Here is a 16,085-nt window from a genome sequence, read left to right as displayed (position 1 = left end):
CAAGGCAGCTCCAGAGCCTCAGATCTAATGGAACCCTAGGAATTGTTTTCCACCAATCAGTGCAGAGTGGGTAAAAGAGGGGTCACCATGGTGGGTGGGCTCTCCCACACCCAACAAGTACATTCTTTGCACCACTGTGAGCACTGGATGCAATCTACCCTTCTTGGAAACTGACAAATTGGCAGCAGGTGCTGAATAAGTGAAGAACTGAAATCTCCCCAGGAAGACTCCTAGGAACACCTTTCCACATGGTGTACAAGGAGAAAGATCCTCTGTCACCATGTGGAGTTGGCAAACATGCCACATCATGGTGTCATCCTAGAATCCCTGTTAACATTTCCCTAGCAGGTTACCATGCCATTGTCACTAGTTACTGTGGAAGTCTGGGTAAATCCTTTGGGGTGCAGTTGCACCTGGGGTCTGGCCTCCCTTGGTGCTATGATCCCCCCCGGGGACCCATATCCTCTTCTACAAAATGTGATTCGGATTGTGTGAGAAACAACTTAGTTACTATCTACAAAAACAAAGATCTATGGAAACGTTATCTGCTTTCTTCTGAGTCATCACCAACATAAGGTATACAGCCTGCTGTGTACTATTCCAAATGCTTTACTCATTCATTCATTCAACCCACACTCCTTCAGTGGCAAGTCACAAGGGTTAGGGTTTTTTGCTTTGGGAGGCTGACAGTGGACAGAGTTCAGAGCATATGCATTGGGAGTGATACACACACACACACACACACACACACACACACACACACACACACACACACACACGATTCTAGTGGTGTTGGCTGCCTCACCAGGCAAAGGAAGAGGAAGTTAGGGCAATCTTCTTTATTGAAATCATTAAGACTCTTGAAGGATCCTTAGACGGCTTGGCTAGACCAATAGGGGTTGGGCAATATATCAACATGTTATGGTATACGGTGCTCATGAAGAATGGGCTTATTGATGGCTATCCCCCAAAACAACTCACCCTGATAAAGGACAGGATGTATCTGTCTCCAAACAGAGGACCAGGACTTAGTTAAGTAAGGAGGTCGCTTCTAGGGAGCTAGACAATTCTTTGCAGTAGTCACAACCCTTGACTTTGGAGAGGCCCTGGGGAGGGTCCCCTTGTAGGAGGATGAAAGTCACTGGGGTGGTGTATTGGTTGCTCGACCAAGGCAAATTATAAAAGAGTTTACCTGGGTCCCACAGTTCTAGAGGAACAGGAGCCTATCACCACGATTCAGGGAGCACGGCAACAGGCAGGAAGGCATGGTGTGAGTAGTAGTTGAGTGCTTGTATCCTGATCCACAAACAGAAAGCAGAGAGCACACTGGGAATGGCCTGAACTTTGAAGCCTTAAAGCCCACTCCTAGTCCCCAGTTACACACCATTTCCAACAGGGTCACACCTCCTCCTAATCCTTCTTAAACAGTTCCACTAACTAGAGACCAAGCATTCAAACATATGGTTCTGTGGGGGGATCCATTAGAATTCAAAGCAGCACTAGAGGGAACTCATTAGAGAACCTATCTGCACATGAGGGGATTCCTGGGGGCTGGTTGTTCTTCTCATCACATGCTCCAACCTCAACAAACCTAGAACAAATCCCCAAACTAAAGGTCCTGTCAACACCCTTCTTCCCAAGTCCTAAATAGAAAGACTCCTTGCAGCCCCTCCAAAATCCAATGTCCCCTAAGGAGGTGAAAGCATTGAAGTATATGAAAGTCCAGAGATATAGGGAGCCTGAGGCCAGGAGGAAAATGAGCCCCTCTGTGCCCTTCTCAAAACATCCTCCCCAGCCTGAACTAGGGGAAAGGTTAATAAGCTCTACAGAGAATAAACATGACTATGCAGAAAGCCCAAGTAGCCCAATCTGATGCATGCCATTGTCAACCCTCATAAACCACAAAGCAGGGACAAATGGGAGCTCTGGTTCCCCCTGAGCAATAAATAATGCCCCAACAAAACAACCAGCACCTGTATTTATTTAAAATGTTGACATTTTGCTCATCACGGATCTTTTAAAACAAAGTTTCTTTTTTAAAAAGCATTGTGCTGAGGTTACTATTTATCTTAATTTCTGAGTGTTGCCAAGTGTTTTTGCTTCAATATTTACAAAGTCCGGTTGGTGGATGTACCACGTTCCTAAGAGACCACAATGTGTCCAGGCTCTGCAAGAAAGTGGGGCTGCACTGTGTTCAGAGTCTGCTTTTTTGCCTCTGCAGCGGAACCAGGAAAGCCCCAGAGACTTGAGAGCTCTGAGAAGAGAGGCGCCTCTCAAGGCCCAAAGGCCGACCTTGCCTTGTATTTCTTGGCAACACATCATTACTTTCCACTGAACTTCTGCAAACCCTGCAATGCCCCAGCCGTCGAAGAACCTCCATTGCAGGATGAGTGAGGGGACACCACGCTCCAGGGAGCTCTGGCTAAGAGAGGAGTAACAGTCCAGAGAGGAAACCCCTAGGCCTTCAAGTGCGAAAATGACCCTGTTCCTTCCTAGCTGGAATTCAGAACTCCTGCACGAATAGCTGTGCCGCCCTCAATCCCCGCAACGGTCCACCCGCCCTCCTGCCGGGGGCTCGCTGACCCCTCTGCCTTGCAGTGGGAAGAAAGTGGCAGATCACAGCGTGTGCTCTGCAACTCAGCACTGACTCTTGGGATCTGGCTCGCCAGCACAGGCGCATTTGACACACGGCAGGCAGGCGGCGCCGCAGGTAGAACTCAACAAAGGTCTCTCTACCTCCCAGCTCCTGGGAACGCTCACACGCACACGCACACGCACCTGCACCACCAGTCATCCCGCTCGCACCCTCGCTGGTTGCCCACAACCCAACCTCTGCAAAGGTCAACCGAGGACACCCCATGATCTTCCTTGGATCCGATTCCAGAATGTCAGTCACCCTGCCTCAAGTCCTGGCGTCCTGGCTGCCCATTGCTCCTTCCACCATCGGTCCTCTTGGACCGCTGAGGACGCCAGCTGGTTGGCTCTCTTCCTTATCTCAAGCGACAGTAGTGCAGTGGGGAACTGCACCTCGCTCATGGTGTCCCGTTCTCCCACTTGAGGTGTGGTCTCCTACTCAGCCACCCCTTACCTTGCGCCCTTGGTGCAGATCCGGGAGGCGGGGGCGACCGGCGGGTCAGTGACCGAGTTGGGCTAGGATTCTCCGCCCAGGAGGAGGAAGAGGAGGCTGGGAGAGGAGGGGCGTGGCTGGAGGGAGGAGGGGGAGGAGAGAAAGGAGGGGAAGGCTTTGTGTGCCTCCGCCCTGCCCCTCTGAAGAGCTCCCCCTCCGGGGTCCCCTCCCAGCTTCTCTGGGACCAAGCCCGGGCGAGCTGGTTGGAGGTGAAGAACAAGGCGCCTGCGCGACCCCTGGTCCCGCCCACCCTCGGGCAATCCCAGGGTTACCAGTAACTTTCAGGCTGAGGCGTAGGGATTGGGAATCGAAAAGTTTATCTAACCCGAAGCAAACTTGGCTGGACCCGCCCTGAACCTCCTCCGCTCCACCCGGTTCCCTCTGCGCTCGTCTCCACTGCCAGTTTGTTTCTGGGAGGTTTCACCTTTCTCCTTTCTTCCTCAGTTGCGTGCAAGCATTAGACCGACTTCGGATCCGGGAAAGAGGCCCGACAGACTGGAGAAGTCCAGTTGTGAGGAGCTGGGGAGCTGGGTGATGGTGTGAGGCACGGTCCACAGCCTGGGGTCCCCGATGGCACGGCTGCCGGGGTTTGCACGTGTGCTGATCCTCATGGGACCAGCCGGGGAGGTGGGATGGGGTTGGCCCTACACTCCAGTCTAACCCTCGCTGGAAGGAAGGGAAGGGGCGGTGCGGGAGACAGTGGCCCTGTGTGCTGTTACCTAAGTGGCCGGTGTCACAAAGAGCCCCTCAAGGGTGTTCAAAGAGACCTGTGTTTTACCCAGAATTGGAAAAGGAATAGAGACCTTATCTTTGTATTTGTTTACTTCCCACCTGAGGCAGAGAATAGATACGCGTAAAAGCAGGTTTCTAAATTAAAAGCGAAAACAAAACAAAACGTACTTATCACTCAGTACCAGCAGCCCAACACCAGCAAAACCTAAGCCACCAACTGCACTTCTCTTTGTGTGCCAAGTCGCCTGTTTAATAATTTAGTAGCAGCTATGCATCCGGCTGTGTTCTAAGCTTGAGATGTGTTGGAGAATAAATCATCTTCCCTCCTCTGGTGGCTATGACATGCAAAGGGATAAGGACGGGCTGGCAGAGGGGGAGCACGCACACCACAGGCAAATTACTGGGATGTCAGACTAGATGAGGATGAAGAAAAGGACAAATAGGATACGGATAGCTGGAGCCCTTGTGTGTGTGGGGCCCAGGTTATAGAACGAGATCGTGTTGGACTGTGGAGGACTCCTCCTGCAGGCGGGAGGGAGCTTAGCAGAGTATGGGGGTGTGTGATGGAGGAGGGTCGGAGACTCTGAGGGGAAAGAGAAATTCATGCAGATTTGAGCGAGGGGCTCTACAATCTGCTGCAGCGGGAACCCCCACTGTAGAAGCAGAGAAAGAAACAAGCTAGAGAGGCAGGTGGCACAGAGCAGCCTCACGGCCCTGCAAGTGGGACAGGCGCTTGGAATCCCACCGATTTGAAAGGACCACTGATAGTTCCGAAGAGGTTGATATGCGAACAAAGAGTGATGATGCCCCTGTCCCTCTTTTTCTCCACCTCATTGAGCCTAAGAGGATGTACCTTAATAGACAGTGGGCCCCAGGTTAGTTAGTGCTGGCCTCTACCCTTTTCTTTTGATTCTTTGAACTTACCCTCCTACAAAATCCTTTGGACACTGCTTTACCGACCACCCTTGTCAGCCTCTTCAGAAAATTGGGGTCCATTTTGTTCTACTGTTGGGATCCATCTGTGGAGTCCCTACAGAGGGAATTCTAAATAAACCACGGTCAACACATACTTCTTTAGAGTATTTTGAGATGGCTGTTCAAAGGGGCTGTAGACCTGAGGTAGCTCTGAAAAGCTGTGCTTTGTGGGTAACTTGCGCCTGGGATGAAGGCATAGCGTAGTTGCAAAGGAGCTTTTCACCGAAGAGGGAGACCAGGGTGACACCTGTCCCAAAGTAGCTTTTGATGACGGTCACTTGGGGGAACTTACTTACCAGAGAAACTTCCTTCTGTGCCTTCAGTTCTTTCTTTACAGTGAGCTCAAGCTTCAGTCTCTACTGGCCAAGAGTGCTGTTTTAGCTTCCACTACCTAGCCTCGTCCCCTTATTTTAAGTCTTGCCCTGGCAGACAGCTCACGTTTCTACACATTAGTAAATTCATATGTGTTTTCTCATCAGCCTGTTTATCACTAGTTAATTTTGCGGGTCAAGATTGCTGAAGCCTCAGAGGGAAAGGAGAACACAAGCCTTCCCTAGAGTGTCACGTTCTAAATACCACTGTAAGTACCAAGGCTCTAGTAATAAACCTGACTACACTGTGTTGTTAGGACTGATGTCCAAACTATGGGGGAGGGGACATGTGATAAGTGACAGAAATGGGAGTCCCCCAGGGATAGAGCAGTGTGGTCAGACCTAGGCCCTCTCTTGCATTTGCTTCCTGTTTGACAGATTTGAATACCAGGGCCGGTGAACTGGAGTGGCTACCTCTCTCTGTGCGTACTCTCGGCATCAACAGCCAAGAAGTCATTTCTAATGACTTTGTTTTCCCTTTGACTTGACCGAGCAGCCTTAGGCCTAGAAGTGCTGTCCAGACTGACACCCCAACATTGTTTCTTTTCCTTGTGTAGCAGGGCAGGTAGAGATGAATGTCAGGGGCTCATAAAATGCCTGGAGGAAAAAAAAGTTGTTTAAGCTGATTAATAATGATAATAATGGAATAATTGTTTATTGGTGATGATAAAGGATGGATGATACATAGCCTTGTTTTTTTTTTTTTTTTTTGGTTCTTTTTTTCGGAGCTGGGGACCGAACCCAGGGCCTTGCGCTTCCTAGCTCTACCACTACAGCCCGATACATAACCTTGTTAACTATTCTTATTCTCCACTCTTTGCTCTGTGCGCCCTCAGGAGACAGATGGAGACTGACTAAGTAGCTGTTTCAGTTGGTTCATACTACCCAAGTTAGAACCAGGCATTGTGGCTCACCCCTAAAAGCCCAGCACGTAGGAGGCAGACAGGTGGGTCTGTGTGAGTTCTAAGCTACCCTGGTCTACATAGGAAGTTCCAGGCTCTCCAAGCCTAAGAGAGAGTCCCAGGCCAGCCAGGCCTACATAGTGAGGCCCTGTCTCAAAATACATGGCAGGGGAGATAGCTCAGTGGGTGGTGTTTGCCGTTCAAGCATGAGAACCCGAATCCCAGTGCTGGAGAGGCAGAGACAGGAGAATACCTGGAACTCTGGTTAGTAAGTTCCAACACGTTTTCCTTGAGTTTCATCCTGGCATCTTCATGGCACAATGCACACTTGATCTTTGTGTACCACAACTCTATTGCGCATTGTGGATTTGGTTAATCTCCAAGATAATGTTTCTCCTTTGCCTCATTTGATGTTTGCCTTGAGTGATCCTTGACAGAGTTCATATCATGACCCCTGCTTTCAGCCACCTGATAAAATCTGTCCTCTTTTGAAGTTCTCCGAATCTTATCTTTATGCTGGATAAGTCCTATAGAAGGAGCAAACTTTGTAATTCTTTTTCTATTTTATATGTATGGATATTTTATAAATGTTTTAGAAATTGTTATTATTTTATGTGGATGGGTGTTTGGCCTGCATGTATGTTTGCACCGTGTGTGATCCTGGTTTTCCAGAAGAGGTCATGGGATGTCCTGGAGCCAGAGTCACAGACGGTTGTCAATTGCTATATGTTTGCTGAAAATCTAACTCAGGTCGTCTAGAAGAGTAGCCAGCACTCCTAACCACCGAGGATTTTGTCTGAACACCTGAGTGAGTTTATGGAAATGGGGATAATCTTGAGGGGATGGGAGACAGAATCTTGGTTATCATCATTTGATTTGCCAAAGGGCCACCAAAATAAAAATAAAAAATACAATCTTCCTTGGTGCAATGCAGAATACAGTTGCTGTTGTGTCCTATGCTTACGGCCAGGCACAACCTTCACATTCTGTCTATCTAGTCTTAGTTTATGTGTAGGGTTGTGGGCCCCAGTCTGCTCTGCCACTGGGCACAGCCGCTTGGGAGGTGGAATGGGGGAGTTTGACTGTACGTATCTTCTCTCGTGATCACTATGGTTGGGTGTAGGGCTGTAGGGAAGGATTGAGACACCCCTCTGGGGTTGGGAAAGTGCATTCTGAGGCATGGAAAAGCCGGAGCTGGATTGGGGGTTCCCAGGCCTGTGACAAGGCTGGGGTCCTGGGGTTCTCAGGCTCTTGGACATTCAGTCACCACTGGGAATCACAGAAGAGTAGAGAACAGAGTTGGGGGCTGAGGGCTAGGAGCACAGAGAAGCCTGCGATGGGAGATTAGGCTGCAGCTCTGTAGGTGAAGGCCTTCTCCATGGCTCTCCACAGTGGATCTTGACAAAAAGAGAGGTCCATGGTTCTAAACAGTTTATTGTCCTGCTGGAAAGTAGATAGATAAAATCATACTTGACTTCTCAGGGTGGGCCTGAGGTTAAATACCTTTTGCAGGGAGAAATGGCTGGGAAGAGAAGCCTATTGGCTAAGCCCTCCAGACCTCTAGGTACCTCATTAGCATAGAGAACTCTGTCTTGAGCCTAAGTGGCCACAGATCACTTCTCTTTTATGTGAGACACATGACAGGTATTCCAAGTCAGGAGTCTGGCAGGGAGCTGGGAGTCACCTACATCTCAGGTGTGTGCCCACCGAGTCTCCGGGTCTCGACCTGCTCTACCTTACCAAACTTCCTGACATGGTTTTATGTCCTACATTTATGGACACTAATTTCTAGGATACATCTTCCATTAGTGAATAGTTATTTTTGGGCAACATGACTCATTTTTCTTTTTTTTTTTTTTTTACATTTTATTTTATTTTTTTTATTAACTTGAGTATTTCTTATTTCTTTCTTTTTTTTTTTTTAATTAACTTGAGTATTTCTTATATACATTTCGAGTGTTATTCCCTTTCCCGGTTTCCGGGCAAACATCCCCCTCCCCCCTCCCCTTCCTTATGGGTGTTCCCCTCCCAACCCTCCCCCCATTGCCGCCCTCCCCCCACCATAGTCTAGTTCACTGGGGGTTCAGTCTTAGCAGGACCCAGGGCTTCCCCTTCCACTGGTGCTCTTACTAGGATATTCATTGCTACCTATGGGGTCAGAGTCCAGGGTCAGTCCATGTATAGTCTTTAGGTAGTGGCTTAGTCCCTGGAAGCTCTGGTTGCTTGGCATTGTTGTACATATGGGGTCTCGAGCCCCTTCAAGCTCTTCCAGTTCTTTCTCTGATTCCTTCAACGGGGGTCCTATTCTCAGTTCAGTGGTTTGCTGCTGGCATTCGCCTCTGTATTTGCTGTATTCTGGCTGTGTCTCTCAGGAGCGATCTACATCCGGCTCCTGTCGGCCTGCACTTCTTTGCTTCATCCATCTTGTCTAATTGGGTGGCTGTATATGTATGGGCCACATGTGGGGGACTCATTTTTCAAGAACTGGCTTTCTGTCTTCATGTGCCAATTCTATTTATAACACTTTGATTTAATTCTGTTTAAACGTGTTTCATCTTTCACTCACACAACAGTCATGTCTTTGCCATGCATGATGTTTTGCTATTTCATTAGGCAACTTAAAATAATTTTCCCTAAAAGAACACAAAGGACTCGAATACTCCGTGTGTTTGTGTTTCTGAGACAATCTACTCTTGTTAAACACAAATTGAGTGGAATTCTCATTGTCAGTTGTAGGCTGTGTGACAGGGGCCCTCAGCCTCCCTGTGTGTACATGACTGTCGCTTTTCCCACCCAGGGGCCAGTTGTTCTTGCTTCCACTTAACTCCAGTTCAGATTCTGACTTGTTTCACCAGTAGAGTTGGCAAAAGTCATGTGGGACTGTTGCCGTAGGACTTTAAAAGTTTATACGTCCCTATTGTTTGCTTCATGGGCCCAATGCCAGGTTAAAAAAAAGTCTTATGATAGCTGGTCTCCACAGTCTGCTTGGTGGGACTTAGAATTATCTAGGAAACCCGTAAGTGTATCTGTGAGACTGTTTTTGTTTGACAGGGGTAGGACCCTCTCTGATTGGGTGGCACAATTCCACATCCCGGACCAAATAAAGAGGAAAATGAGGAAAGCGAGTTGGGCACCAGCATTCATCTCTCTCTGCTTCTTGACTGTGGATGCAGTGACCAGTTCATGTGTCTGCCATGCCATTCCTGCTGTGATGGATTGTATCGCTTCTTAAGCCATTGGTCTGATTAACTCTTTCTTCTTTAAGCTGTGTTTGTCATGCACTCGTCACAGTGATGAGAAAAGTCACTAAAAGAGACAGGCTACTGAATGGTGTGGGATTGTGTGCGGAAAGAGAGCCCTGGACGGTTTCCGGCCACTCAACCAAGGGTTCAACCCTCTTGGGTCCAGACCTAGTTGAGCTTCCAGCTGAATTCAGGTACAGCAGTGACTTCAGCTGCCACCGCCTTGTATAAAAGAGTCACCAGCTGAGCCCTTCAAACCTACATCATGACAAAAAACAAACAAACAAACAAACAAACAAACAAAAAATGAGCAAAGGTTGTTTTAAGCCACTAAGATCCAGAGTAGTATACAGCAATACCATGGACATAATTACTTTTCAGAGCCCTGTAGACATCACTTCATCATGGCTGTCATTTGGAAAGGATTTGAGTGTATCCACTAAAGATTCATGTTTGGAGTCTTGGGCTTCCCAGGAGCAATGTTGGAAAATGGGTTCTAGAACCTTCAAAAGATAGGGCATAGTGAGACTCAATCACTCCAAGGGAGATATGAAGCTCTTGTTTTACTTATTCTGAGTCCTATGCGAATGAGGTGAATGGTTTGCTCTTATGATATCCTACCCTCCATCTCGAGGCAGGAGCCAAATGAACCCTTCTATCTGTATAATTACTTTAAGCATGTTGGTGTATTGATGGTCTGTGCCCCATCCTCTTGGAAACCATAGCAGTCTTTATAAGTGCTGTCACCTCACTCAATGGCTTTGCCAAATATGAATGATTTACAATGTATATTTAAAAAACACAAAGATATCACTATTTGGTTCTTTATTTTAAAAAGTTCAGATAGCACTATTTGGTTCTTTATAAAAATGTTACTGGGGGTTGGGGATTTAGCTCAGTGGTAGAGTGCTTGCCTAGCAAGCGCAAGGCCCTGGGTTTGGTCCCCAGCTCTGAAAAAAAAGAAAAGAAAAAAAAATGTTACTGATGAAGTCTATAGGAGACTGAACCTTTCATCTTTCCATCAAGAAGACCAGAGGGGCTTATGAGGTCCACCGCTTCCTGAGGATCTGTAAGCAGTTAATGATTGCTGAGGGAAGAAGGGACATTTTCCTCAATAGTGTGGCCACTGATAAGCCCATGTGCCCGTAAGTAACTTTAATGCAACTCACTGGGACACTCTCTCTCTCTCTCTCTCTCTCTCTCTCTCTCTCTCTCTCTCTCTCTCTCTCTCTCCTGACCCCCCTACACCTACACTAGACTACATTTTTTCCTCTTCCTCTTATCTTTTTCCTGGCTTCAGGGTTTCTTTGATGTTAGGCAGCTGTTCCGGCACTGAGCCACTCCCAGGGCCCACACATAATTCTTAGATTATGTCACTTAGTCTTCAGTAGATATCTTAAGTTCCTCACCGACTGTTGTCCAGCCTGCTCTGATCTGCCTCCAGTTCTGCACTGCAATGGCATCCTTTGACTCCACTATTGTCCAGGTTATGGTCAATTCCGCTCCTCTTTTTGCTCTCCACTTATCATTTCTCCAAATTATTGTGTCCTGTTTTCTCTTGGCTTCTATGCCACCGGCATGCTCTGTGGATATCTTCCTACCTCTTAGGGTGCTCTTTATTGTCCTTTGCTGGGTCTATCTCTGCCACTGGACTGGAGCTGCCATTTTTCTTCCTCCCCTATCCACCCCTGCTCTACTACCCTGACTACATATTCTTTCTGTCAGTGCTCTTCCTCACGTGACTTTAAGTGCCACCTCTACAAACAATTGCAAATGTGTTACTCTAGCCTTGACCTCGATGCTGAACACCAAACTTCTACATTTGATTATCATCCTTCAGCTGCACAGTTGGAAACATGGCATCTGTTTTAACGTTTTCTCTTCAGACTCTTTCGCCTTTGGGCTTCCTTGGAGTTAGTCTTAATTTTTGTCTTTGGTTCATAAACACATCAGTAGCATCAGCCTATTCTCCCTACACAATGTATACTGAATCTCTTTTTCTCCACATCCACTGCCATCTACCTAAGTCAAGCCATCAAGAATGTTGATCACTTCCAATCCCCAGCCCCAATCCCATTTCTACTCTCTACCCCGCCTTCTGCAATCAGCACAGTGGGGTTTTCTGATTGCAACTACGCCTGTCTCCTACTGGTCGTTTTCCATAGAGTTGGCAGCAGATGAACTCAGAAGAGAAATCCCATCAGGTCACTTGCTGCTCAAGAAATCCTCATGATCCACATGGTCCCCATGCTCAGGCCCATGCCTCCTCTTTAACTCCATTCCTGCCACCCTTTTCCTCAACACTCTGTTTCCTTCTGGCTTCCTTCCCCATTCCTTGAGCACTTCAAGCAACCTCCGGTTATTTCTTCTGGGTGAAGTCGCCCACTCTGTGCACTACATGTCTGAGCATCTTCCAGGGGTGCCGTGGGATGTCTTGATAGGCTCACAGGTGCTTGCTTTCACACCCTCTCTGTTCAGGGACGCTTTGATGAGTTGTAAGGTTCTAGTATCCTAGTGACAGTTCTCTCCTACTTTGAAAATGTTGTCCTGTTGGGCCCTTTAGCCAAACATCAGTGTTGAGGAGAATGGGGTCAATGTGATCTGCTTTGGAAATCTAGAAACTCTTGAGAAGAAGCCTGGTCTTCAGTGTCTTTAAATTGCACTGTGATGTGCCCCCTTAAGCGCCTCTGGACTCCTCTCCGGGGCTCACTTCTCAGCTCATGTGGCTGTTGGCAGAATGTCACTTCCTTGGGGCTGTGTGACCCAAGGTTGTGGCTCTTTGGAAGTAAATGAAGCCAAAACAAATAAGTTTAAGTAATGGGTGGGGATCTAGAGCTTCCATAGCAACGGGGCACTTGTGGTTATTTGGTTTTTGTTGTTGTTGTTGTTGTTGTTGTTGTTGTTGTTGTTGTTTCAGATGCTCCCAGGCAGGCAGTAGACTTGAATGGCTTTATAGTGGAAGAAAGGAAGAACTCCTATTCGAGAACCAGCCATGGTGGAGCATGCACTGAAGAGGGGAAGTCAGGCAGATGTAGGATTTCTGCCAGCTTAGCTTATGGGGTGAGCCCATGGCCAGTGAGAGCCACTGTGCTGAGGAAAGACTCTTGAGGTTGGTCTCCAGCCTCCAGGCACACATGTGCCTGCACACACAAGCACAACCCAACCCCAAGCATCAGGTACTCGTTTTTAAATTAATATCATTATTAAGGGCATAGCGGTGGCCAGAAACCCAGGATCTGTGTCCCTTTTTTTTTTTTTTTAATTTCTGAAAGCTAAAAACACGAAGAATATTCTTCACGGGGAGATCACATTCCCTATTCTCAGAACATTTTTCCAAACAAGCATGAACATTTCCCCTTGTTAGCATGGTTTGCGTGCACTTTGATTCCATGAGCAGTGTTAAGAAAGTGATATTCATAGCCCCTGCCTGGTGTGTCGGTTTGAGTTTGTAGCATGTCTTCGAGCATGGCTCCGGTTTCAGCTGTGAGGTCACTGTAGATGGGGATTGCCAAAGGCTTTCTGCATGGAGAAATTGATGCATGGGCTGGGGAACAAGGAGAAGGTCTCACCAGACTTCGAGGAGAGGCTGAGGAGCAGGCAGAGCTCACAGCAGAGCCAAAGGTGTGGAAAGGATCTGTACATCAGGGTGTGTTGAACAGTAGACAACACCACTCAGGAGATCCAGAGGAGAGGGCTTGAGGGAGACCAAGCATTTCCTAACTACCTTAGTGGTAGAATTTTTCCCTCCTATTGTCTCCGTCACCTACATATTTATTTTTCTGGGTCATCTTGCCCTAGGATCCAGATTGCCTTTTCTAGGCCTAGTTCCTAGCTGACTCTGACCACACCGTTAAATCACATTACTATTATGCCAGGGGCTGTTGATGAGAAAGCCTTGGACTCACCTGGGATTCCTTTGCCTTTTCTGTGAATTTTCATTATTCCCACAATCCCCAAATTAGTGTATCATTGAAGTCCAATGCAGTCTTTTCTGACTTATTTTAAATTTTCCAAAATCATGACCTATGTTTTAAGCCTTTTTTTCCAGCTTGATCTATATTTGAACTCTCTATTTCTTTTTAAAAAGTTAGCTGAAAGCATCTAACTACTTCTCTTTCTCTTCTCTCTCTCTCTCTCTCTCTCTCTCTCTCTCTCTCTCCTCCTCCTCCTCCTCCTCCTCCTTCTCCTCCTCTCCCTTCCTCACCCCATTCCTCTTCTTTCTCCCTGTTGCTGTAAAATTATAAAAAAGGGCTGTCTTTTACCGCCTCTAGGTCTATCTGGTAGATACCTTGCCAGAAACACACATCCCAACTCTGTGGCAGCCCAGTGTCTCTAGCCGCTCCACACTCTCTTACACTTAAATCACCACATGAAAGAACACACAGCACAATAACCTCTGATCCAATTGATAAGATATAATTGCCTACCCAAACATACAAAGCCCTGTACACATCCATCCCTTAAGAACATTCATAACAACCTGTAAAGGTACATCAACCTCCATGTTCTCTCAGTGGCTACTCTGCCAGTCTCCTCCTGTCTCCTCTTCCCTCCAACTTTTCCCCCACCCATCTTTCCTCCTCATCCAATGACAGACCTTGTTCTATCCTGTACCTGCCCTCACCTGTATGACATCCTACATCTTCTTCCCTTTCTCGATCTCTCCTTTCTCCTCCCTTTTCTTCCATTTTTATGTTCTTCTCTCATTTCTTTCCCTCCTTTCTTTGATAATATTACTTCCCTTTTTAAAAAATAAATTTTATTGCTAATAGAGGATATTTACCATTAAAGATCTTCAGAAAAGCCTGTCCTTGTCATCACACAGCCTGCAGCGGTCCAGTCTCTCTATGAACATAGATTTCCAGAGACTTCTCCATGTCTCAGATCGCTTCATTCTAGAACTGCTAGGAACCAGATTAGGGCTTCCCCTTTCTTCCATGTAATTTTCTTTATTCATTTTTCTCCTAGAAAGGCCTCCATGAAACAAGTCCAGCTCTCCAATTACATTGCAGGGTGATTCTAATTAACAATAGAGCTTCATATATTTCAGAACATTGAAGAGAGGAGATTGTGACTGTTTTACCACAAAAGAGTAAGGATGTGGTAATTACATTGATTTGGTCATTTCTGTGTACACACATTGGAACACGTTGTATTCTGTAACTGTACAGTTATGTTGTCTAAGCTTCTTAAAATGCTATACAAAATGTTCCTGAACATAGGGGGAAAAGATTTCTAGAGGGCTCACTTTCAGAGTCTGTGCAAATCTGAAAACAAATGTGTTTTGCACCCCCCCGTGTTTGATGGATATTTCAGATAACTGACATTTTACTTCAAAATATTTTTCATCTTATTTGGAAGGTGCTGCCTACCCCCACGCCCTATGAGTGTGTGGTGCAGTTCTGAGTGGATGTGTTTGGCTGGCATGAGCACAATCATGTCAAAGATGCTAATGCCTCAGAGCCATGGGAAGGGAAAGGTCTTCCCTGGGTCAGCCCACAGGAATTTCAGGGCTTACAGGAATGTTGAAGGCTTCCCCTAGTTCCAACATGGATGTTGACAGTGTGTGCAGGAAGTGTCAAGCATAGCTTCCTCCCTGCAGATGACTACTACCTGAGTCTGTTCCCCGACACAGATCTCCTACTGAGACAAGCTCACCTGCCCCCTCTCTCTGCATACAATTGACTCTCTAGGTTTCTGGGCTGCTGCTGCCAGAATGCACAGCCCACCCAACCTCAGCTTTTCTCAATGCATGTCTGCCACTTCTTCATTTTCTGACACCCAAGCCAGATCAGTCCTAAAGTAGTGCAGGTCTTAGCACTGTGGAAGACAGCTGACATGGGTCCTGAGTTCCTTCTAATGTATCTCATTTCTTTTCCTGGTGAAAGGTTTTGTCATTTTCCCAGTTTGAAGAGTCAGTGGAACGTGTCTGACCTGGTTTCTCTCCACTGCCCTGCTGCCCTGCCTGAGCAATCTCTTCTCATCCGGGACTTTGCTGGGTTTACCATAGGTTCAAATGGCCCAGGAGGCTGCCACAGACCTCTTTCTCATAACAGATTACCTCTTGCAGCTCTTCATTTTAAAGATTTTGGGGATGGTAGAAAGAGAATAAACTCATATAAGATTAGCTCATTGTTTACGAGTTGTTTCCCCCAAGCCCTTTACTTGGAGATTTTACAAAAAGATGGCCCCGGAAGACTGAGGGCTGAGAGAGCCCTTAAGTTGGAAACAGCAGCTTTCACAATGGTTCCCTGTGGCTTAAACAAATAAAAGTGACATCAGTGGATTTTCATATGCTTGTCCCTTAAGCAAACAAGGACATCACTTTTCTAGATGAATGAAAAAGATTTAGAATTCTCTATTATCTTTTGGACCATTTAGGTCAGAGGATGGAGGGCAGAGAAATAGAGGGCAACTTTCTGCTTATCTATCAATCAATCTATCTACACATCTATCTATCTATCTATCTATCTATCTATCTATCTATCTATCTATCTATCTACATACTATCAATCTACTACACATCTATCTATCTACATACTATCAATCTATCTACACATCTATCTATCTATCTATCTATCTATCTATCTATCATCTGTTTGTCTATCTATCTATCTATCATCTATCCATCTAACTTTGTAACACTCACGATACTTCTAGGATGTCCCTGATGCTGATAAATGAACATAACTTACTGTTCGTATATTCCAGGGTAATTTGTACTCGATGTGTGAAT

The 16,085-nt window shown here is 46.6% G+C and overlaps 1 protein-coding gene and 1 long non-coding RNA gene across 7 annotated transcripts in view; one reads left to right on the top strand and one right to left on the bottom strand.

Annotated features, from left to right (window-relative positions):
* Positions 1 to 3,228, bottom strand: part of Rin2 (Ras and Rab interactor 2) — a 216,751-nt gene extending 213,523 nt beyond the window's left edge. For all 4 annotated transcript variants that reach the window (XM_063283806.1, XM_006235142.5, XM_017591763.3 and 1 more), the window contains exon 1: positions 3,089 to 3,228. The gene's annotated coding sequence lies outside the window, so the exon portion shown is untranslated. The remainder of the gene's footprint in view (positions 1 to 3,088) is intronic.
* Positions 3,229 to 3,322: 94 nt separating this feature from the next.
* LOC108350484 (uncharacterized) lies at positions 3,323 to 15,641 on the top strand. 3 transcript variants are annotated; one of them, XR_005502525.2, is made up of 4 exons: positions 3,323 to 3,638; positions 5,329 to 5,414; positions 10,376 to 10,494; positions 15,238 to 15,641. It is a non-coding gene; the product is annotated as an uncharacterized LOC108350484 (long non-coding RNA). The 3 variants fall into 3 exon arrangements; XR_005502524.2 differs by having other exon boundaries at positions 3,323 to 5,414; positions 10,379 to 10,494; XR_005502523.2 differs by having other exon boundaries at positions 3,323 to 5,414.
* The last annotated feature ends 444 nt before the right edge of the window (positions 15,642 to 16,085 follow it).

The sequence above is a fragment of the Rattus norvegicus genome, chromosome 3 (assembly GCF_036323735.1).
Source record: "Rattus norvegicus strain BN/NHsdMcwi chromosome 3, GRCr8, whole genome shotgun sequence".
In the NCBI taxonomy this organism is placed as follows: Eukaryota; Metazoa; Chordata; class Mammalia; order Rodentia; family Muridae; genus Rattus; species Rattus norvegicus.
This window is presented reverse-complemented; position numbering and strand designations above follow the sequence as displayed.